At 37.9% G+C, this 24,274-nt stretch overlaps 1 long non-coding RNA gene across 1 annotated transcript; it reads right to left on the bottom strand.

Annotated features, from left to right (window-relative positions):
* Positions 1–8,094: 8,094 nt before the first annotated feature.
* LOC109069891 lies at positions 8,095–10,544 on the bottom strand. Its single transcript, XR_006153522.1, has 3 exons — positions 10,201–10,544; positions 9,589–9,667; positions 8,095–8,223 (listed from the first exon to the last, which is right to left on the bottom strand). It is a non-coding gene; the product is annotated as an uncharacterized LOC109069891 (long non-coding RNA).
* Between the last annotated feature and the right edge of the window lie 13,730 nt (positions 10,545–24,274).

Here is a 24,274-nt window from a genome sequence, read left to right as displayed (position 1 = left end):
CAATACTGTGTTCTTCCCTTCGGCTTAGCCTTGGCTCCTCGAACATTATGAAATGTATGGATGCAATTCTGGCCCGGTTTTGGTTAGATTGGATTTGGGTGTTGGGTTGTATGGACTCATCTAAACAGCCTGGGTTTACGCACAAATTTCCAGAAGAGTATTTTAATTCCCTCTCAACGGATAACCTTTCTGGGAATAGACTTGGACTCTTGCGCGATGACAGCAAGACTATCTCTCCCGCGCATTCAGTCTCTGAGACTTTTGGGTCTAATGGCAGCGGCATCCCCTGTAATCCGTCTGGGCTTGCTTCATATGCACCCATTTCAGTGGTGGACGAAAAGCCAAAACATTTCACCCCGTTGTTTTCCGCATTGGACGATTTCGGTGACACGGAGGTGTGTTATGTCAATAAAACAGTGGATGTCAGCCAAATTCCTTAAAACTGGAGTTCGGCTGGGGATTTGTGCTTGCCGTGAGACTGTCACGACAGACGCATCTTTGACCAGTTGGGAACGGAGTATGGACAATGACACAACGCGGCTGGCATATAAACAAGTTGGAATTGCTGGCAGTTTTTCTAGCTCTCCAGTATATCTCGAATCTGCTGATCGGCCGTCATGTACTAGTCAGGTCAGACAACATAGCGGTTGTGTCGTATCTGAATCATCAGGGAGGATTATGCTCTCTCCCCCTGTGCAGGCTGGTGAGGAATATTCTTCTTTGGTCTCAGAACAGATTTCTGTCGATCCGAGTGGTTCATGTCCCCGGGCACTTGCACTTCGGAGCGGATTTGCTCTCCAGACAGAGCCTGGAGCAAGGGGAATGGAGGTTGCACCCCCAAACGGTGAGCCTTATATGGCAAGTATTTAGAGAAGCGAAAGTGGACTTATCCACGTCGAGCATGACTACGCATTGCCCGCTGTGGTTCTCCCTATGCCCTCCATCGCCCCTAGGCTTGGATGTGTTAGCTCACGATTGGCCCAGGACCAACTTATATGCTGAGGGGAGATTCCCCTCAGACAGGACTTTCTATCGCAAGCACGAGGGATGATTTGGCACCCAAGGCCAGATCTATGGAAGCTGTGGTTGCTGTCATCCGCTGGTCTCTCGCTTTATACAGGGTTCGTGACGGCTAAGGCCTTTCCGCCCTGTGCGAGTTCCTTCATGCGATTTATCCATTGTGTTGCAAGGTCTATCAGGACATCCGTTCGAACCCTTGGAAACTGTATCAGAAAAAATCCTGACTTTAAAGACAGTTCTTCTTGTGGCTTTATCCTCCCTCAAGAGATTTGGGGATTTACAGGCTCTTTCTGTTTCGCCCTCATGCATGGACTTTGCACCAGAGTTTGTGAAAGTATTGCTGCGACCGAGGCATAATTATGTCCATAAGGTTGCCTCGAACCCCTTTCACTTTCAACAAGTGGTCTTGGAAGCTTTACCACCTCCCGAGGCTGGGTTAGGAGATCTGAGTCTTTGCCATGTCAGAGCGCTGAAGACTTATGTTGATCGAACAGCTCCATGGTGTGAGTCCGACCAGCTGTTTGTCTGTTTTGGACATAAGAATAGGGGCCATGTTGTCACAAAGCAATGCATGTCCCATTGGTTGGTGGAGGCAATATCTTTAGCCTATGAGGTGCGCGGACTCGCTTCGCCCTTAGGAATTAGAGCTCATTCCACGAGAGCAGTGGCTTCATCGCAAGCTTTTCTCAGTGGATCTTCTATGGATGATATCTGTGCTGTGGCAGGATGGTCCTCACCGAGCACTTTTATCAAGTTTTACAGTCTGAATGTGAGGACGGCTCCTGGCTCCCGGGATCTCTCCGCTTGAGCAGATGATTTCCTTGGATCCCAGCTATCAGGTACGTCAGGCGTTATGGTATAGGGTTCCCATACGGTGATGTCACCGCAGCATCGAAGTGACCTATGAAAGGGAACATCTCAGTTACGTATGTAACCACGGTTGAATAGGGAACGAGATGCTGCGGTCCCGTCCGTTCTGTACCTTGATAGCGTTTTTCTTCAGTTCATGAAATCTGAGCGAAATAGCATGCAGCACTCAGGTATACTATGCATATGCATGCGTAGGGCGGTGCCAAGCGATATTTAGCCAATAAAATTGGCGGGATGGGATAGGGCTTCAGACATTCGTCAGACCGAAAGGTGTTCCAATACGGTGATATCTAGAAAGTGCAGCTCTGTCTCGATTTTGGATGCAGTGTGGATACAGCCTCTCTTCATGTTTTCCTGTGTCTGTCCGTCTCTGTCATGTGTCCACTGAGTCTGTACCTGCACAAGGTGGCTCTCAGTTTTTTATTTGTTACTTAAAACAGATAGTCTGCCATAGTGTACTGTTTTTTGGGGGCCAAAAAGTATTGCACTTTACTTTGTTGTTGTGGTTGAGATTCCCAGTGTTTAATGTAATTGTGTTTTATTTGTGCTGTAATTTGGTTGAATTTAATGTGTTTGGCAGTATAGTTCTGGTCCAGAGTGTCAGTGTGATCAGGGCCGTGCACAGACATTTTGAGGGGCAGTGGGCCAAACCAAAAAAAGGGGGCAAAAGGAGGGTGGGTGCTTGTTAATACTAATTATCCAGTTGTAACAAATATACAATTAAAAGAGACGATAGCACACTCTGTAATAATTTCAGACTTTATTGTAGATGTTTTGATAAGAGTGGGCTCTCCCTCACTCTCTGAGCCTGCTTCTGTCTCATCTTCGGTGGAAGTAGGGGAGAGTGGGGTAAGTTGAGCCAGTGGGTAAGTTGAGCCACCCCCTGCATCTTGGCAACTGTACACTTTTACTGTCATGTGACCATGTATTTTGGAACCACACATAATTTCTGTCAGACTGTGAAAAGGATAAACACATTGGGGGAATGGAATGTGTCACGACACGCACACAAATAGGTAGATCCAATTGCAGTGTTTTATTGGGATAATCCAAAACTCATAATCAGCCAGGCAAAGGTCAAAATCCAGGTAAGCAGTCCAAAACAAGAAACAAACTCGGGCAAGGAAACACGAAATAGCAGGGTGACATTCAACAAGGACTCCGTAACAAAGACAGAACAACCAGGGTATTTATACACAGGTGCAAACAATGTAAGTGGGGACAGCTGAATACAGTGAACAGTGATGAATACAGATAAGGCTTGTGGGAAATGTAGTTCTGAAGTGGGGTGACGATAAGGGGAAGTGAGACCTCTAGTGGACACCCAGGGATACACAGACCAGACACTGTGACATTACCCCCTCTCTAAGGAGCAGCTTCCAGATGCTCCTCAGACACAAAACAAACCAAAAAGACCAAGAGGGAGGTGGACTGGTGGAGGTAGAACAGGGGGAGGGATGGAGGGTCAGGCCCGTGTAGGGGAACAGGGACAGGCAGCGATGGCTCCACTGGCAGCCAAGGTGGATCAGTCAGTTCAGGGGGCCAGGGTGGACCCGAAAGTTCAGGGGACCACGAGGGACCAGGCAGTTCAGGTGGCCACGGAGGATCCGTCAGTTCCGGTTGTGCCGACGGCCGGGGAGGAACCCGCCATTTGAGCAACCAGAGCGGAACCTGCCATCCCGGAGGCCCTGTGGAGACGTGAAGGTGCTCTGGAAGGCCTGTGGAGACGTGAAGGTGCTCTGGACGGCCTGTGGAGACGTGAAGGTGCTCTGGACGGCCTGTGGAGATGTGAGGCACCTCGGCTTCGGGCACCGCCTCTTGAACGGCATCGGGAGTGGCCTCGGGCACGGCATCGGGCACCACCTCGGGAACGGCCTGCTCGGGAATGTCCTCCTGGACGGCAGCGGCCCGCTCGGGAACGTCCTCCTGGACGGCAGCGGCCCGCTCGGGAACGTCCTCCGGTCTTTGAGGAACGGTAGACGCCTGTCTCCTCCTCCGCCCTCTATGATGGCGAGTCGGTGGCACCTTGACGGAAGACTCAGGCGTTGAGTCAGCCATCTTGTCTGGCAACACAGGTGTAAATTCGGCCATTCTGTGCAATGGTGCTGGGCTGGCGGCCATCTGGTGCTGTGGCGCTGGGCTGGCGGTCATCTGGTGCTGTGGCGCTGGGCTGGCGGCCATCTGGTGCTGTGGCGCTGGGCTGGCGGCCATCTGGTGCTGTGGTGCTGGGCTGGTGGCAGTCTTGTCTGGAGACTCAGGTGTTGTTGCTGCATCCCACTGAGCACGATGGCGCAGGTAATGGGTAAACCCCCAAAAGTCCAGGATCTCCAACCCCTTCATCTCCCATTGAGGCAAAGGGTCATCCAGGCAATCATCAAACAAGGCTTTCAGTGCTGCGTCATTATAACCTAACCCAACTGCCATGGACCAAAACAATTGCGCCAGGCCACCCACCTCACTCCCCCTTTGACGAAGGGTGGTTAAGTTCAGGAATCTCCCCCTCCGTTCCTCCATGGTGGCTGGGGAACAGATTCGAAATCCCACACCGCTGGATCTAGGCATGACGGAGTCCTTCTGTCACGACACGCACACAAATAGGTAGATCCAATTGCAGTGTTTTATTGGGATAATCCAAAACTCATAATCAGCCAGGCAAAGGTCAAAATCCAGGTAAGCAGTCCAAAACAAGAAACATAAACTCGGGCAAGGAAACCCAAAATAGCAGAGTGACATTCAACAAGGACTCCATAACAAAGACAGAACAACCAGGGTATTTATACACAGGTGCAAACAATGTAAGTGGGGACAGCTGAATACAATGAACAGTGATGAATACAGATAAGGCTTGTGGGAAATGTAGTTCTGAAGTGGGGTGACGATAAGGGGAAGTGAGACCTCTAGTGGACACCCAGGGATACACAGACCAGTACTGTGACAGAATGCACCACGGCCGTAGCCAGGGTTTGAGATTAGTGTGGTCTGGGTGGGAATTGTGCTATAATAACCCCACTCATTATATACACATTACATACGCTTTAAAAGAGACAGATATGTAGATGTTTGTGAAAGATGTTTCCTCTGTTTTGGTGGAATGAGCATTGTTAAATTATATCACATTGCGCCATTACTTTAGGTTAGGGTTATGTAATTTTATAAGTTGTTAAATAATCATTCAGCAAAATGCCTATTATTGTTATAGTTTTCATTAATAACCATTGCTATATAGACGATAACTTTATCTAGTGCCCTACAATATGAACTACAATATGAAATAGCATAGATGTAACATACTTGTTCTACAGATATCTGCACGAGCGTTAAATTAAGTTCCTGTGGCTCAGTGGTAGAGCATTGCGTTAACAGCGCAAAAGGTTGTGGGTTTGATTCCCAGGGAACACACATGGTTAAAAAAAAAAAAAAAAAAATGTATATCCTGAATGTATTGTAAGTTGCTTTGGATAAAAGTGTCTGATAAATGCTGCTGTTTTGATAGCGTTGATAAAGTTTCTGACAGATAATATCATGATGTTTTTTTTTGTGTGTTTGCGTTTGCCTTACCGGATGTGGTATCCTGTCAGCAATAACATGTCTGTGGGCTCTTTTGATTACTATCAGTTTAAGTTCTTGCAGTGTTGCCAGATATTGCTTTGAAAACAAATAAAAATAAATAAATAAAAATATCTTTCCACCTGTAGTCACTAATGGCCAACAAACTCTCTGTTTATTCTGATTTTAGGAGGGCTACCAACTTTGGTGTTCAACATATTGTTTCTTAAACGCAAACAATTAAATATTGAAATTTGAGCTTCATTTGGTTGGTTTTATTTTGTTAAAGTTAACTTTAAGAAAAGAAATAGGACTGTTATTATTAAATTATTAAATTAGTTTTTAATTGATTATTTATTTCACATGGGTTTGAATCAGATTCGGTCAAATGGTCATCTTACCCACTGACTCGACTCAAACCCAGGGCAAACTGAGCCGGGAACACTTTTTTTATAAGTCATATTTTTAGGACCCTTTGTCATAGATACATTCTGATCATTTAAAATGATAGGAATACTTATATTTGGATAGGATAGGAAAGGATAAATACTTTCATTGTACTTCTGCATCATTTTCCTGTATCTTGAGGTCCACAATAGTAAAAATTGGCTAATCTTACCCCACTCTCCCCTATAAGTATTAGACATTTAATTTAATATTTTACAGCATAAATCTACATTATATATTAATAAAATAGTAATTTGTGAAATTTATACTATATTTTTAGCTATTAATGGGTCTACTATTAATATGGTTTTAATAAAATATGATGTATAGATTACGAGTATCAAGACAAGTGATTATAATGTGAAATATACTTAATTACAAGATTTAAAGTGTGACAAATTGTTAAATATTCTATATGATGATTTACCTGCTGGCTTGCTGGAGCTTTGTATTCATGTTTGCAATGTTGAACTGCTTTCGTTCTTGTCTTCTTTTTTGTCTAAAAATAACCCAACAGTTGGGTTAACTAGTAACATTTATTCATGAGATTATTTTATTTAATAAAATATACTGTTTTCAAATACAGATAGTTTATTTAATTAGAAAAACAATGAATCTGTTTTAAAAACAGGTTTTAAGTGACAAATGTACTCAATATTGGTGAGCCTAGTATAAATGTTGAAGTACAAATATTCAAAATACAAATTAAATTCAAAACAAATGTACACATACAATACACATAAATTTAAATTCAAAACACAAATATGCACATACAGTACAAATATTCATAACAAATGTGCACATACGGTATACAAATTCAAAACAAATGTGCACATTCAGTATACCAATTCAAAAACCACACAAATGTGTACACCAAGGATCTTTATACTTCAAGAAATAAAGATATCCTTAAGAAAAAAGGCTACAGTGGTCACCATATGCATTATGTTATAAACACCTTAAAGGGATAGTTCACCCAAAAATGAAAATTCTGTCATTAATTATGCACCCTCATGTCGTGCCAAACCTGTAAGACCCCCGTTCATATTTGGAACACAAATTAAGATATTTTTGATGAATTCTAACAGCTCTCTGACCCTCCCATAGACAGCAAGGGTCCTTACACAATCAACGTCCAGAAACTTAGCAAGGAGATTGGTAAAATAAACCATGTGACATCAGGGCTTCAACCTTAATATTATACGAGAATACTTTTTGTGCACAAAAGTAAAAAAAAAGACTTTATTCACCAATTCGTCTCCTCTTCGTCAAATGATGGAAAAACACAAAACAGAGAACATTCAGTTGGGCATGAGGCTGTAAAACATATATATATAGTAGATTGATCAGGATTATTTAAGACTATTAACACACATGCAATAATGAATTTGAGACAAATCTAGATAGACTTACAGGTGGTGAACTCAACTGTTGCGCTCTGGTCACTAGGTATACTATGATCATTATAGTCAGTGCTCATTGTTGCTGTCAGAATGTAGGTGATATTTGGCTGGAGATTTTTGGCCACAATTTCAAAGGATCTCACAGTGTTCGGCACTGTCTTGGATATCTGTATGAACATATGCATATATATATATATGCATTAATATTCACATTAATATGGTTCATATTATCTATATATCATATATCATCTTCCTTACATTTTTGTGTCCTCCTTTGATGCCATAGGTCAGATTTATTCTCAAGCTTTCAAAAAAATGTCTTGGTACCAAACCACTTTTTTCATACTGGTCTTTCCAAGTTACATTAAAGTTTCCATTTTCAATCTTCTGCACTGATAAGACTGGACTTTTAGGTTTGACTACAGAAAATGGAAAACATGTAAATGTGTCAGATAAGGCTGGATGAAACTAAAGAGCATGCAAATTCTACTTTATCCACGAAATATTAAGCAACTTATAAACTTATTAACTTATAAACAACATTTATACTCACTGAAGTCTGAAGTCATGAATGTTTTGTATAATAAAACATTTGATCCTTCCAGAAGTGTAGTATTGAAGATCTCTGTTGCAACAAACCCTTCCACTGTAATGTTGCACTCACAATTGTCACTGTAAGGATTTCTCTCAAAGATGCAAGTATTATTTTTTTTAAACCTGCAATTCAAGAGATATTTGTGTCAACTGATTGCTAAATGAACAGCAATATATATAGTTATAGAGGAACTACAGGCCTGTACAAACACTCACATATCTAATACAGGATGTGTGATGTTGAGCTCGTATCCAGAACAGTTTTGGAGATGGTCAGAGGAGAGACTGCATTTCATTTCTGTCTCATAGTCATTAAAACATTTCAAGTCCTCCTTGGTGGGCTCTACAGTGATTTTAAAGTTTTGCATAAAAAGCAAATTATATCACACATGACCAATGTAAACAGTTGTTTTATAAAAATAACAGTAGTTATGACAGTAAAACATGGTGTAAAAAAGGTGCCACATGACAAAATTTTGAAGTATGAAAGTAAAATTAAAAAATTTGAAATGGTGTCGTCTAAATCAGCGCCTTCTCTAATTTATAAAAAAAAAAAAAAAAAAAAAAAACACCCATGTCAGCTTTTCATCAACATGTTTTAAATAAATAAATTTACGAACAAATGCATAAAAACAAAAAGAAAATATCATGTCTGTGCCGATGGGGAAGTTTGTAACACCTTCCTTTACCTGTACTTCTGAAGCTACAAAAAAGAACAGTGCTACATTTCACACAATTGTGAAAGTGGCATCTCTTAGAAGTTTTTCTGCTCTGCAGATGTGTTCGAGGCGGGACTTTTGACGACGCTGAGAACGGCATGCCAGAGCACATAGTGCTCATATTCTCCCGCTTGTTTACTGTCATTGTTAACAGTTCTGTCTGTTTTTATACAGTCTGGTCTAAATACAGATAGAAGTCTGTCTAATAATTAGATTGAATGGTTAAACAAAGGAATTAAAGTATACAAAAAGTATTATAACAATTACTTTTATATTATTAGTAATAGAAATGCAAACATTATCATACTTTCTCATTTGCCTTCAGCATTAAGCATATACCCATTTATATGATTTAAACAATTCTTTGAATGACTAATGAACATTTATTTTCATAAACCTTGCAAACTTAGTCAAATCCTGCTGTGAGATCTTGTGAAGTGTGTATGTGCCAGTGTCCCACAGAAAACCCGCAGTGGGCCCCCGTGGACATGTTTGCTGGGACACTGCTACACATGCATTTCTACCTGATCAGTTTGTTGGTATAAATTAATAGGTTGAATCAGTGATAGTAGACTTAAAGTAAATCAGTTAATTTAGATGTTAGGCCTTTTTTCAGTGTACAGGATCACGTGGCAATTATTTTCTATTAAACTTGACAGCACAGATGTAAAATGTAAGTTTATTTTCTTCGGAATAAAGGTTTGTCAAGGTTAAATTGAAATAAAAACACAAATATAATGTAGTATAATATTTTTAAATAGCCTAATGTGTAAAAATACATAAAGCATGGTTTAGCCCAAATAACCCTTTTCTGCCAAAATTATACTGTAGAACCTTTTTGCCATAAAGGGTTCTTTGGAGTTGAGTAAAGAACCATAGGGTTCTATAAAGAACCCCAAAGAAACTTTTTTTTTCTATATAAATATGGAGATTTTATATTTAAGTAACGTTATACATAGAGAGAAAAAACAACAACAACAAACACTTACCGTTACACAATGCAATACAGATGAGTGTGAAGATGATCTTACATTTAAAAACTGTGGAAAACATCCTGTAGCCTATGTCCTATAACAAAAACAAATATCATCTCATACATCTCCAAACAATTACACGTTACAAACTAAAACGATTCCTCGCAGACATGTTACGTTTTTACCTTTAGATGTATTTAGCCTACAGTACGTTGCATGTAAGAGTTTAGGCTACTACCACTCTATAGGCAAATTAAACACAGTTAAATACGGTTTCAGTCACAACCACATACAGCAAGTAGCCCAGCTAGTAGTTTAATCCAGCTTCAGATTCATATTAGCATGCTTCCCTATTCGGAAAAAGTAACTCGAGAAAAAGGGCGTTTCGAACTTTCCTGGAATACACGCAGCAGTTCCGTCGTTCCACAGTCGCCGTGATGTTCCTGCATCAACATCTTTTGATGATCCTGGATCAACATTATTGGCCAAAAATATAGACTTATCCCAGTCCCTACCCCTAAACCTTACCCTACCCATAATTTATTCCTAAAATCAGTGGGAAATATAGCTGATTAACAAGAGTGTAGAAGCACCTAACCCTGACTGTAAGCCTAAAACAGACATTACCTGAAATGTTATATCTCAGTTCTGATTGGTTGATTGGAATGTTGATCCAGGAACGTGTTGTACTTGGTGAAATCACGCTCGCCGTCGGTCCAGTGACTCCCGTCCTGCTCGAGCCTCCGCTGTTCCTCACAGATGCACGCTCACACTGATCTCTAGCCTGCTCAAACACCACACCGGAATAACACGGAAAACCCTCCGTTTCCACGTCAAAGATAAACAAGCAAGAATAATCTTCATTTTAATGTGTTATTTATGAGTCAGTCAAACGCAAAGGGGATACAAGGTTCGCAAAAGGAACCGCAAAATGAGACTGCATTTCAGAGAAACTTTTTACGCAGTTTCAGTTCCTCTGTACTTATGTCAGTTCTATGTCAAAATTAATAGCCTACCCCAATCTAAAATAGAAAACATATCAAAATGTTATATTATATTATTTATTTGTACATTTCTCTAGTACATTTTCAGTATGGCAGACAAGACAGACAGGTTTATTTTAAAAACAGAATGAGCCATATGCTTATGGTCTCTCTCTCTCTCTCTCTCTCTCTCTCTCTCTCTCACACACACACACACACACACACACACACACACACACACACACACACACACACACACACAGTTTCACAGTTAAGGTGTTAATTGGCATGACACACATTTGATATATGTAAATTTGTATTGCCAGTGCAAGAAAAGTCGTGGCCTAATGGTTAGAGAGTTTGACTCCTAACCCTAAGGTTGTGGGTTCAAGTCTCAGACCGGCAATACCACGACTGAGGTGCCCTTGAGCAAGGCACTGAACCCCCAACTGCTCCCCGGGTGCCGCAGCATAAATGGCTGCCCACTGATCCGGGTGTGTGTTCACGGTGTGTGTGTGTTCACTGCTGTGTGTGTGCACTTTGGATGGGTTAAATGCAGAGCACGAATTCTGAGTATGGGTCACCATACTTGGCTGTATGCCACGTCAATTTTCACTTTTGTTCTTGAAAGGAGTAGTGCAAAATAATATGAAAAGAACAAAAACAGTAATTGAAGTATAACAATACTCCAAGTACCCAGGTAGAAGTAAATAAGAGTAATACAATAAACAATAAAAAATACATTAAAGCTTAAAAGAGCATTACACTGAAAAAAAAAATAGTAGTTTTATTAATATTATTAAAAATTTTTGGTGTTGTTTTTCATATATATTTTTTTGGGTATATTTTGTGTGTGTTACTTTTTTCCAGTGTGTATATCTATAAATGTATGATAAAAGTTTTCCTGAATTTGTGGGCATTTTGTGCATTCTGTGAGAAAGTACAGCTCTGTCTCGATTTTGGATGCAGTGTGGATACAGCCTCTCTTCATGTTTTCCTGTGTCTGTCCATCTCTGTCATGTGTCCACTGAGTCTGTACCTGCACAAGGTGGCTCTCAGTTTTTTATTTGTTACTTTAAAACAGATAGTCTGCCATAGTGTACTGTTTTTTGGGGGCCAAAAAGTATTGCACTTTACTTTGTTGTTGTGGTTGAGATTCCCAGTGTTTAATGTAATTGTGTTTTATTTGTGCTGTAATTTGGTTGAATTTAATGTGTTTGGCAGTATAGTTCTGGTCCAGAGTGTCAGTGTGATCAGGGCCGTGCACAGACATTTTGAGTGGCAGTGGCCCAAACCAAAAAAGGGGGGGACAAGGAGGGTGGGTGCTTGTTAATACTAATTATCCAGTTGTAACAAATATACAATTAAAAGAGACGATAGCACACTCTGTAATAATTTCAAACTTTATTGTAGATGTTTTGATAAGAGTGGGCTCTCCCTCACTCTCTGAGCCTGCTTCTGTCTCATCTTCGGTGGAAGTAGGGGAGAGTGGGGTAAGTTTGAGCCAGTGGGTAAGTTGAGCCACCCCCTGCATCTTGGCAACTGTACACTTTTACTGTCATGTGACCATGTATTTTTTCTGTCAGACTGTGAAAAGGATAAACACATTGGGGGAATGGAATGCACCACGGCCGTAGCCAGGGTTTGAAATTAGTGTGGTCTGGGTGGGAATTGTGCTATAATAACCCCACTCATTATATACACATTATATATGCTTTAAAAGAGACAGATATGTAGATGTTTGTGAAAGATGTTTCCTCTGTTTTGGTGGAATGAGCATTGTTAAATTATATCACATTGCGCCATTACTTTAGTTTAGGGGAATGTAATTTTATAAGTTGTTTATTAATCATTCAACAAAAGGCCTATTACTGTTATAGTTTTCATTAATAACCATTGCTATATAGACAATAACTTTGTCAATATGAAATAGCATAGATGTAACATACTTGTTCTACAGATATCTGCATGAGTGTTAAATGCTGCTGTTTTGATAGCGCTGATAACGTTTCTGACAGATAATATCATGATTAATTTTTTTTGTGTGTGTTTGCATTTGCCTTACCGGACGTGGTATCCTGTCAGCAATAACATGTCTGTGGGCTCTTTTGATTACTATCAGTTAAAGTTCTGGCAGTGTTGCCAGATATTGCTTTGAAAACAAATAAAAATAAATAAATAAAAATATCTTTCCACCTGTGGTCACTAATGGCCAACAAACTCTCTGTTTATTCTGTTTTTAGGAGGGCTACAACTTTGGTGTTCAACATATTGTTTCTGAAACGCAAACAATTAAATATTGAAATTTGAGCTTCATTTGGTTGGTTTTATTTTGTTAAAGTTAACTTTAAGAAAAGAAATAGGACTGTTATTATTAAATTATTAAATTAGTTTTTTAATTGATTATTTATTTCACATGGGTTTGAATCAGATTTGGTCAGATGGTCATCTTACCCACTGACTCGACTCAAACCCGGGGCAAACTGAGCCATGGGAACACTTTTTTATAAGAAGCCATATTTTTAGAACCCTTTGTCATAGATACAGTCTGATCATTTAAAATGATAGGAATACTTATATTTGGATAGGATAGGAAAGGATAAATACTTTCATTGTTCTTCTGCATCATTTTCCCTTATCTTGAGGACCACATTAGTAAAAAGTGCAATCTTACCCCACTCTTCCAAAAAGTATTAGACATTTAATTTAATATTTTACTGCATAAATCTATTATTTACTAATAAACAACTAATTTAGAACATTTATACTATATTTGTAACTATTTATAGGCCTACTATTAATATAGTTTTAATAAAATATGATGTATATATTACGAGTATCAAGACAAGTGATTATAATGTGAAATATACTTAATTACAAGAATTAAAGTGTGACAAACTGCTAAATATTGTATATGATGATTTACCTGCTGGCTTGCTGGAGCTTTGTATTCATGTTTGCAATGTTGAACTGCCTTTAGCAGCCTCCCTTCGCTCTTGTCTTCTTTGTGAAGGCTTTTTTTTTTTGTCTACAAAGTGTGCCAACAACAGCAAATTTGGTGTTATCTATATAAGATCTGATCAGGTACATGGATATTTTGTACAACACTTTTATGTTGATTATTAGTAACTCGTACTACGGAGCCCCTCTGGTTCCACTTTGTCAAAAAAAAAAAAAATTATAACTATCTTGTGGCCTCAAGATACTAACTCGTGGCCTCAAGATAGTGAAGTGTCTGACACATGGACCCTTTGTTATTAAACTGGACCCTGTACTGTAGTGCAATGTAAAACTTCACATTCTGTGCAATATTCTCTGTTTTAATATCCAGTGTAATATAGTTTGCTGCAGTTCTGCTTCTATTTATTTACTAGTACTGTTCATCACAATCAATTCAATTCTGTTAATACAGTAATGTAAATCTTGTAGGCTGCATATCCATAGTCCTTTATAATTCTTCTTCATATTTTATAGCTTATGTTTCTGAGTTAAACAAAACCAAGTAATTGCAATGATACATAATACAACACTCGGTTAATCTTTGTAACGTAAATCTCCTCAGATGACATAGACGCCTGACAATTATGTTGTTGTGATTAACGTAAACGCATTTCATACTTTGCAGTCACGTGACTACCATGGATACCTGGCGGGCAACAAACGCTGACAAAATGCATCCAAGTGTGCATCCAATCGCACAACAACTATCTGCCATGCAGGCGACGATTGTTTACACCTCAAAACACCAACTTTTATATATTAAAACTAGCAAAGTCCTGGCAAGATCCTATTAATTCATACTTTGCACGTACTGTAACGTCACAAGTACTGGCTGGGAAATACACATAAATACATACAGCCAGACGGAGGTACCGTGACCTAAGCCTAGAACGCCCTCTGCTGACGTTTTATCGTAGGCTACACGGACATGCTTTTCCAAAATGTGAAACAATTCAATAATTAATGAACCAGTCTGCACACTACTATAGGCTAACTTAAAATCAGAATCAGAAATACTTTATTGATCTTTATTGATATTGATAATTTGGGGGACAATTCTTGTGTCACAGTTGATGGGCACATCAAGACATTTAAAGGAATATAAATAATAATAGAAGTTGGTAAATAAACAAGTAGCCCATATACATGTAAAAAGTATAAATATATGCTATAAAATATGAAGAATAATTATAAAGGACTATGGATATGCAGCCTACAAGATTTACATTACTGTATTAACAGAATTGAATTGATTGTGATGAACAGTACTAGTAAAATAAATAGAAGCAGAACTGCAGCAAACTATATTACACTGAATATTAAAACAGAGAATATTGCACAGAATGTGAAGTTTTTACATTGCACTACAGTACAGGGTCCAGTTTAATAACAAAGGGTCCATTTGTCAGACACTTCACTATCTTGAGGCCACGAGTTAGTATCTTGAGGCCACGAGTTAGTATCTTGAGGCCACGAGTTAGTATCTTGAGGCCACAAGTTAGTATCTTGTGGCCACGAGTTAGTATCTTGAGGCCACGAGTTACTTATCTTGAGGCCACAAGTTAGTACCTTGAGGCCTCGAGTTAGTATCTTGAGGCCACGAGTTACTTATCTTGAGGCCACGAGTTAGTATCTTGAGGCCATGAGTTTCTTATCTTGAGGCCACGAGTTAGTATCTTGAGGCCACAAGTTAGTATCTTGAGGCCACGAGTTAGTATCTTGAGGCCACGAGTTAGTATCTTGAGGCCACCAGTTACTTATCTTGAGGCCACGAGTTACTTATCTTGAGGCCACGAGTTAGTATCTTGAGGCCACGAGTTAGTATCTTGAGGCCACGAGTTAGTATTTTGAGGCCACGAGTTACTTATCTTGAGGCCACGAGTTAGTATCTTGAGGCCACGAGTTACTTATCTTGAGGCCACGAGTTAGTATCATGAGGCCACGAGTTACTTATCTTGAGGCCACGAGTTAGTATCTTGAGGCCACAAGTTAGTATCTTGAGGCCACGAGTTACTTATCTTGAGGCCACGAGTTAGTATCTTGAGGCCACGAGTTAGTATCTTGAGGCCACCAGTTACTTATCTTGAGGCCACGAGTTACTTATCTTGAGGCCACGAGTTAGTATCTTGAGGCCACGAGTTAGTATCTTGAGGCCACAAGTTAGTATCTTGAGGCCACGAGTTACTTATCTTGAGGCCACGAGTTAGTATCTTGAGGCCACGAGTTACTTATCTTGAGGCCACGAGTTAGTATCTTGAGGCCACGAGTTACTTATCTTGAGGCCACGAGTTAGTATCATGAGGCCACAAGTTAGTATCTTGAGGCCACAAGTTACTTATCTTGAGGCCACGAGTTACTTATCTTGAGGCCACGAGTTAGTATCTTGAGGCCACGAGATAGTTATAATTTTTTTTTTTGTTGACAAAGTGGGACCAGAGGGGCTCCGTACGACTGGATGCACACTTGGATGCATTTTGTCAGTGTTTGTTGCCCGCCAGGTATCCATGGTAGTCACGTGACTGCAAAGTATGAAATGCGTTTACGTTAATCACAACAACAAAGTTGTCAGGCGTCTATGTCATCTGAGGAGATTTACGTTACAAAGATTAACCGAGTGTTGTATTATGTATCATTGCAATTACTTGGTTTTGTTTAACTCAGAAAAATTTTCTATAAAATATGAAGAAGAATTATAAAGGACTATGGATATGCAGCCTACAAGATTTACATTACTGTATTAACAGAATTGAATTGATTGTGATGAACAGTACTAGTAAATAAATAGAACCAGAACTGCAGCAAACTATATTACACTGAATATTAAAACAGAGAATATTGCACAGAATGTGAAGTATTACATTGCACTACCGTACAGGGTCCAGTTTAATAACAAAGGGTCCATGTGTCAGACACTTCACTATCTTGAGGCCACGAGTTAGTATCTTGAGGCCACGAGTTACTTATCTTGAGGCCACGAGTTACTTATCTTGAGGCCACAAGTTAGTATCTTGAGGCCACGAGTTAGTATCTTGAGGCCACGAGTTAGTATCTTGAGGCCACGAGTTAGTATCTTGAGGCCACGAGTTAGTATCTTGGGGCCACGAGTTAGTATCTTGAGGCCACAAGTTAGTATCTTGAGGCCACGAGTTACTTACTCTTGAGGCCACGAGTTACTTATCTTGAGGCCACGAGTTAGTTTCTTTGTGTAGATTGTTAGTATCTTGAGGAGTGATTATAATATCTTGAGGCCACGAGTTAGTATCTTGAGGCCACGAGTTAGTATCTTGAGGCCACGAGTTAGTATCTTGAGGCCACGAGTTACTTATCTTGAGGCCACGAGTTACTTATCTTGAGGCCACGAGTTAATATCTTGAGGCCACGAGTTACTTATCTTGAGGCCACGAGTTAGTATCATGAGGCCACAAGTTAGTATCTTGAGGCCACGAGTTAGTATCTTGAGGCCACGAGTTACTTATCTTGAGGCCACGAGTTAGTATCTTGAGGCCACAAGTTACTTATCTTGAGGCCACGAGTTAGTATCTTGAGGCCACGAGATAGTTATAATTTTTTTTTTTTGACAAAGTGGGACCAGAGGGGCTCCGTACTAACCCCTTTTTGTTAACCTCTCTACCTAACCATCGATCGCGTGCATCCGCCACATTTGTGGTTTTTCTAACGCGTTTTATTCGTATTTGTAGTTTGGTCGGCCGAGTCATTACCGACAAAAACAAACAAACTACCAACTAATTACAAATTTACCGGATCAACCTCTGACTGTAATGTGGATCGAAATGCATCTACCTGGTAATGCAACGACCTTCGAGGCTGTGGTCTCCTCTCTCCAGAGAGCGGCACACAGGTTGTTTTTATACAGTCTGTGATTGTGAGTGATGCTGTGGAGCGGGCGGAAAACACGGAGCAGATATTTAGCGGATTGGTGGAATAGAGGTTTGGTGTGGTGTGATGGGGGGTTTGGTGAGGGTTTGAGCTGGGGCGATGAGGTCAAAGGGGCAGTGGCTCTAGCCACCGGGCCACCCCCCTGTGCACGGCCATAGGCCTCGCTATTTTTTCTCTACGCGTTTAAATATTAGTTGGCTACTACAATTTATGTATTAGCTACAGTGTCAGATTATAGGGTAGAGTAGGGGAAAACACCCCTCTTAAGGACTGTGTAATTTTTTTTCTGTGAAATAAGTTAAATGTATTAAGAAAAGTTATCATAGTTTTAGTGACAATGACATAAATTATAAACAAAGTATGAAAAATGTCCAGAGTTTTCATGTTATTAGATTTTTAACAAAAATTAAATTTGTGCCAAGGAGGCGTTTTACCCCCATGAGTGGGATAAAATACCCTCAGTCTGACAAAGCAATTTGCTTTAAACATTTACTGCAAAATCAGAGTACAGCCAGTTTTAGCTTAAAATTTAAACGAATATAATCAATAATTATGAATTACAAAATTATAATAGTCTGTTTGAAACATTTTGTTAGCTGATGCTAACTGCTTGCTAACTACCTGATGCTAACTTGAGGTATTTTTTTAAATTTGAAATGCAAATTTTTTATTCAACCAAATACATTTGATTGAAAAACAAAGGATTTGATGTTCAGAACAGAATAACTACAGTAATTGTGTGTGTGTGTGTGTGTGTGTGTGTGTGTGTGTGTGTGTGTGTGTGTGTGTGTATAAACTGTGTATTTGTGTCTTCAAGAACATTTTTGACATTATTAGACTGTTTTGTCTTTACATTGAATTTTCATATAATCTGCATACACTACTGAGCTGTTAAACATTAGTAAAAATGATGTTATGTGACAATGCTCAGCACTTAAGTATCAGAGTGCTATACTTTGTAAAATCGTTTTACTAAACCATTAAAGCTACATAAATCTGAATTTGTCAGCTTTTCAGAACTTGTCTATGTTTACGGTATTTAACACTAAATTGTATAATTTAGAAATTTTGAAAATTTTAATTACTTTCATGTGACTGATCAAGCTATTTTAGGAAGCAAGTATGAGCAAAAAAAATATTTCTTTGTTTCCAGATTTGACTAACGCAAAAACTTACACTTCAAAAAAAAAAAAAAAAAAAAAAAAAACGAATACAACTTTGATAAAAATGTCTTTAATGATGTCTAAATATATATCCAAATTAAAGTAACTAATTATGTGGGAATCCAACGTTCCCAGCCACAAGGGAACACACACACAGACATTTTTATATATTTATAGAGCTATCAAAGCCATCTACTGGTTACACAATGGTATTACAGATGATAAATGGTGAATAAATTTCCAATTTCCCAATAAATTAGAGATAATAAATATTTTAGTAATATTTAGTTAAAATCCCTTAAATTACAATGTTAAAGTAAAATATATATATATATATATATATATATATATATATATATATATATATATATATATATATATATATATATATATATATATATATATATATATATATTTATTTATATTACTGTTGGTTCAATTTTTGTTTTTGTTTTAAAAAAATGGAATTGTCCCTGATGAGTAGACAGGTGAAATTATACATGTATTAAACTAGTGCAGATACTAGGCCATCTTTGAGTATCATAGCCTAATGGTACACAACTTATAAAGTATCATGTTTTAATTAACTTGTTATATATTTATTTTTAATGTAGCCTATGTGTACATTTAAAGTACCATTCTGGCAGCGAGAACGATTGGGAACTAAATTAAGATTAATGTTTTGGCTATGATGTGTTTATTGAACCAATCAGATCAGAGTAAATGGAGAGTCAGCGAGAGGCTCATTTGATTGGCTACAAGAAGAAGTTGGACCCGCTCTCCCCCTCACGCTTGCAAAACTCAAGTTAGTGAGAGAATCGTACCAAAATTGTAAGCGCAGAGAAAAGAAAGACGGAGCTCTACATATCGGATTATTTCGAGAACTCTTTGCCTCACATGCACAACAAGTCATTTAGACATTTGCAAGAATTAGTTTTTTTACACATACAGACTGGTTCTATGCAGTCGATCCGTTTTGCAGTTCTTTAAACTGTTGTTTTCGCTTGCAAATCACTGTTCACATGCTTGCAGTGCTTTTGACCGTATTTTAGCGAAAACAACGTGCCAAAAGTGTAAGCGCAGAAAAATGGATGTCAGAAGAATGCAGATCATATTTATTTTGCCTTAGCATGAAGCTGCAGTTTCACAATACTTGAATTACACTACAAGTAGGGCTGTCAAGATATTAGATTTTTCATATCACGGTGGCCATAAGAATTCGCGATATCGATATATCGTGATACCTTTAGAAACCTTGGGGGAAAAAGTTATTTTTTACTTTGTTTATTCAGTTTTTCTTTTTCACCCAGCGAACATAAGGACACTGATAAACGCAGGGCACAAGACTCTGGCTTTCTCTGTCTTCTTTGAAGCTCCTATAACAAGAGAAAATACTGTCAAGTTCATCAGTATGATGAATAAATATTAATGGTAACACTTTACAATAAGATGTCATTTGTTAACATTGATGTATTAACTAACATGAATGAACAATGAGCAATACATTTATTACACAACTAATGTAATTAACTAATGTTAACTAATGAACCTTATTGGTAAGGCAATAAGCGCAAGGTTGGGGGTTCGATTCCCCGGGAACACATGATAGGTAAAAATTGATAGCCTGAATGCACTGTAAGTCGCTTTGGATAAAAGCGTCTGCTAAATGCATAAATTTAATTTAATTTAATTTTAATTTATTGAAGATTGACCGTAGTCAGAATGCATCAAAAATATCTTAATTTGTGTACCAAAGATGAACGGAGGTCTTACGGGTCTGGCACGACATGAGGGTGAATAATTAACGACAGAATTTTGGTCATTTTTGGGTGAACTATACCTTTAAGGTGTTTATAACATAATGCATATGCTGACTACTGTAGCCTTTTTTGTTAAGGATATCGTTATTTCTTGAAGTATAAAGGTATGTCCTTATTTGGTATGTGTACACATTTGTGTGGTTTTTGAATGTGCACATTTGTTTTGAATTTGTATACCGTATGTGCACAAATGTTTAGGATGTATATTTCTGTACTGTATGTGCACATGTGTTTCAAATGTGTATTATATGTGCACCTGTGTAGGTTTTGAATTGGTAAACCATATGTGCACATTTGTTTTGAATGTGTATACCTTATGTTGTGCACATTTGTTACGAATATTTGTACTGTATGTGCATATTTGTGTTTTGAATTTAACCTGTATTTTAATTTATGTGTATTGTATGTGTACATTTGTTTTGAATTTAATTTGTATTTTGAATATTTGTACTTCAGCATTTATTTGCCATGTGTTCTACATGTTCACTCGTGTATTTTGAATTCAGTATATGCAAATAATTGTGCATATTTATTTTAAATACTAGGCTCACCAATATTGAGTACATTTGTCACTTAAAACTTAAAACCTGTTTTTAAAACAGATTCATTGTTTTTCTAATTAAACAATCTGTATTTGAAAACAGTGTATTTTATTCAATAAAATAATCTCACGAATAAATGTTAGTTAACCCAACTGTTGGGTTATTTTTAACCCAACTGGCTTTTAACCCAATCATTGGGTTAAAAATAACCCACAGTTGGGAAGGTGCTATGTTAACCCATAGTTGGGTTACTTGTTGGGTTATTTTTAACCCAACATTTTTTAGTGAGTAGAATAAGAATGTCTAATCAAATTATTGTACCTGATCAGATCTAATATAGATAACACCAAATTTGCTGTTGTTGGCACATTTTGAGGACAAAAAAATAAATAAAAAATATTCCTTCACAAAAAAGAAGACAAGAGGTTGCTAAAGGCAGTTCAACATTGCAAACATGAATACAAAGCTCCAGCAAGCCAGCAGGTAAATCATCATATAGAATATTTAGCAATTTGTCACACTTTAATTCTTGTAATTAAGTATATTTCACATTATAATCACTTGTCTTGATACTCGTAATATGTACATCATATTTTATTAAAACCATATTAATAGTAGACCTATAAATAGCTAAAAATATAGTATAAATGTTCTAAATTAGTTGTTTATTAGTATATAATATAGATTTATGCTGTAAAATATTAAATTAAATGTCTAATACTTATAGGGGAGAGTGGGGTAAGATTAGCCAATTTTTACTATTGTGGTCCTCAAGATAAAGGAAAATGATGCAGAAGTACAATGAAAGTATTTATCCTTTCCTATCCTATCCAAATATAAGTATTCCTATCATTTTAAATGATCAGACTGTATCTATGACAAAGGGTTCTAAAAATATGGCTTCTTATAAAAAAAGTGTTCCCATGGCTCAGTTTGCCCCGGGTTTGAGTCGAGTCAGTGGGTAAGATGACCATCTGACTGAATCTGATTCAAACCCATGTGAAATAATCATTTAAAAACTATTTTAATAATAACAGTCATATTTATTTTCTTAAAGTTAATTTTAACAAAATAAAACCAACCACATGAAGCTCAAATTTCAATATTTAATTGTTTGCGTTTCAGAAACAATATGTTGAACACCAAAGTTGTAGCCCTCCTAAAAACAGAATAAACAGAGAGTTTGTTGGCCATTAGTGACTACAGGTGGAAATATATTTTTATTTATTTATTTTTATTTGTTTTCAAAGTAATATCTGGCAACACTGCAAGAACTTAAACTGATAGTAATCAAAAGAGCCCACAGACATGTTATTGCTGACAGGATACCCCATCCGGTAAGGCAAATGCAAACACACACAAAAAAAATTCATCATGATATTATCTGTCAGAAATGTTATCAGCGCTATCAAAACAGCAGCATTTAACTCTAATGCAGATATCTGTAGAACAAGTATGTTACATCTATGCTATTTCATATTGTAGTTTACAACAATATTCATAAGGGCACTAGATAAAGTTATCGTCTATATAGCAATGGTTATTAATGAAAACTATAACAGTAATAGGCCTTTTGCTGAATGATTAATAAACAACTTATAAAATTACATTCCCCTAAACTAAAGTAATGGCGTAATGTGATATAATTTAACAATGCTCATTCCACCAAAACAGAGGAAACATCTTTCACAAACATCTACATATCTGTCTCTTTTAAAGCGTATGTAATGTGTATATAATGAGTGGGGTTATTATAGCACAATTCCCACCCAGACCACACTAATTTCAAACCCTGGCTACGGCCGTGGTGCATTCCATTCCCCCAATGTGTTTATCCTTTTCACAGTCTGACAGAAATGATGTGTGGTTCCAAAATACATGGTCACATGACAGTAAAAGTGTACAGTTGCCAAGATGCAAGGGGTGGCTCAACTTACCCACTGGCTCAAACTTACCCCACTCTCCCCTACTTCCACCAAAGATGAGACAGAAGCAGGCTCAGAGAGTGAGGGAGAGCCCGCTCTTATTAAAACATCTACAATAAAGTCTGAAATTATTACAGAGTGTGCTATCTTCTCTCTTAATTGTATATTTGTAACAGATTAGGACTAGCTCTCCAAAGGATCGTCGGCAGTGAATGGGTGCCATCAGAATGATAGTCCAAACAGCATGAGACAACAATTTTACTGGAGAAAGCAATAGGATAGAGGACTCAGTGGCTCAGAAACAATAGTTTGAAGTTAAAAACATCTTAATGATGGATTAATTAATGGACTGGAGTGTATTACTTGTGAATTATTGTGATGTTTTATCAGCTGTTTCACTGCAAAGGATCCATGGAGCAAGTGATGTAATGAATGATTCTGTAAATCTTGCTGTTCCCGTGAACAAACTCATATACATCTTGGATGGCCTGAGGGTGAGTAAATTTTCAGCACATTTTTATTTTTGGGTGTACTACTCCATTAACATGTCATTATTGATTTTTTTTCATCTTTATTTCTAGTACTCCCTTATTTTATTTTTACTCTATCTGTATATGTACATATATGTCCTAAGTAAAGCTTTTTGTAAACAAAAGGTTTGAAAATGTTCTTTATAATTATTTAAATGGCTACACACACAACATCCTTAAATTCCCTGAATATAAAACATATATATCAATATAATATGTTAACCAATGCACATCCATCAAGCAGCAAAGATTGTTATTATTTCAATATATGCTCTTGTGTTTACCAGGTGTTTGTGACACAATCTTAATCCTGCACCTGGCATCTGGCATAAGGGCATCCTAGAGGGAATGTGCATTTGCCGAAAGGCTTTCCTAGAGACTTAGTAGTTTAAGCAGAAGCTGTCCTTGTAAAACAGTAGATCTTTTTCATATAAAACATGCAAAAATGAAAAGTACATAAAATCTACTGCATTTATACATACACTTAAAGGTTTAAACTAAACCCATGTCTCTCACTATTTCAGAAATGTCTTCACCTTCAGTCAGTTAAATGTGAGGAAATTCCTGCAGCTCGAATAAAGTGGAAAAATATACTTCTTTTCATGTCTATAATTTTTTTTTTAATTGTTTATATCTTTTCTATTCCTTTCTATCCTGCAGTGTTTTATTTTCAGGTTAAACTTTTACTCCACGTGGCTGACAAACAGAGCAAGATGAAGCCCAAAATAAAGGAGCCACGAGCTGCTCTGGAGAAATCAAGAAAAATGGTAGAGAAGATCAAAGAACTTGATGAAAAATTGATTACTGCTTCCAAAGAAAAGGGTGATTCAGCCCTGACCTC

Source organism: Cyprinus carpio, chromosome A3, assembly GCF_018340385.1.
Source record: "Cyprinus carpio isolate SPL01 chromosome A3, ASM1834038v1, whole genome shotgun sequence".
In the NCBI taxonomy this organism is placed as follows: domain Eukaryota; kingdom Metazoa; phylum Chordata; class Actinopteri; order Cypriniformes; family Cyprinidae; genus Cyprinus; species Cyprinus carpio.
Note: the sequence above shows the minus strand (reverse complement) of the source record. Positions and strands in the feature narration are given on the sequence as shown.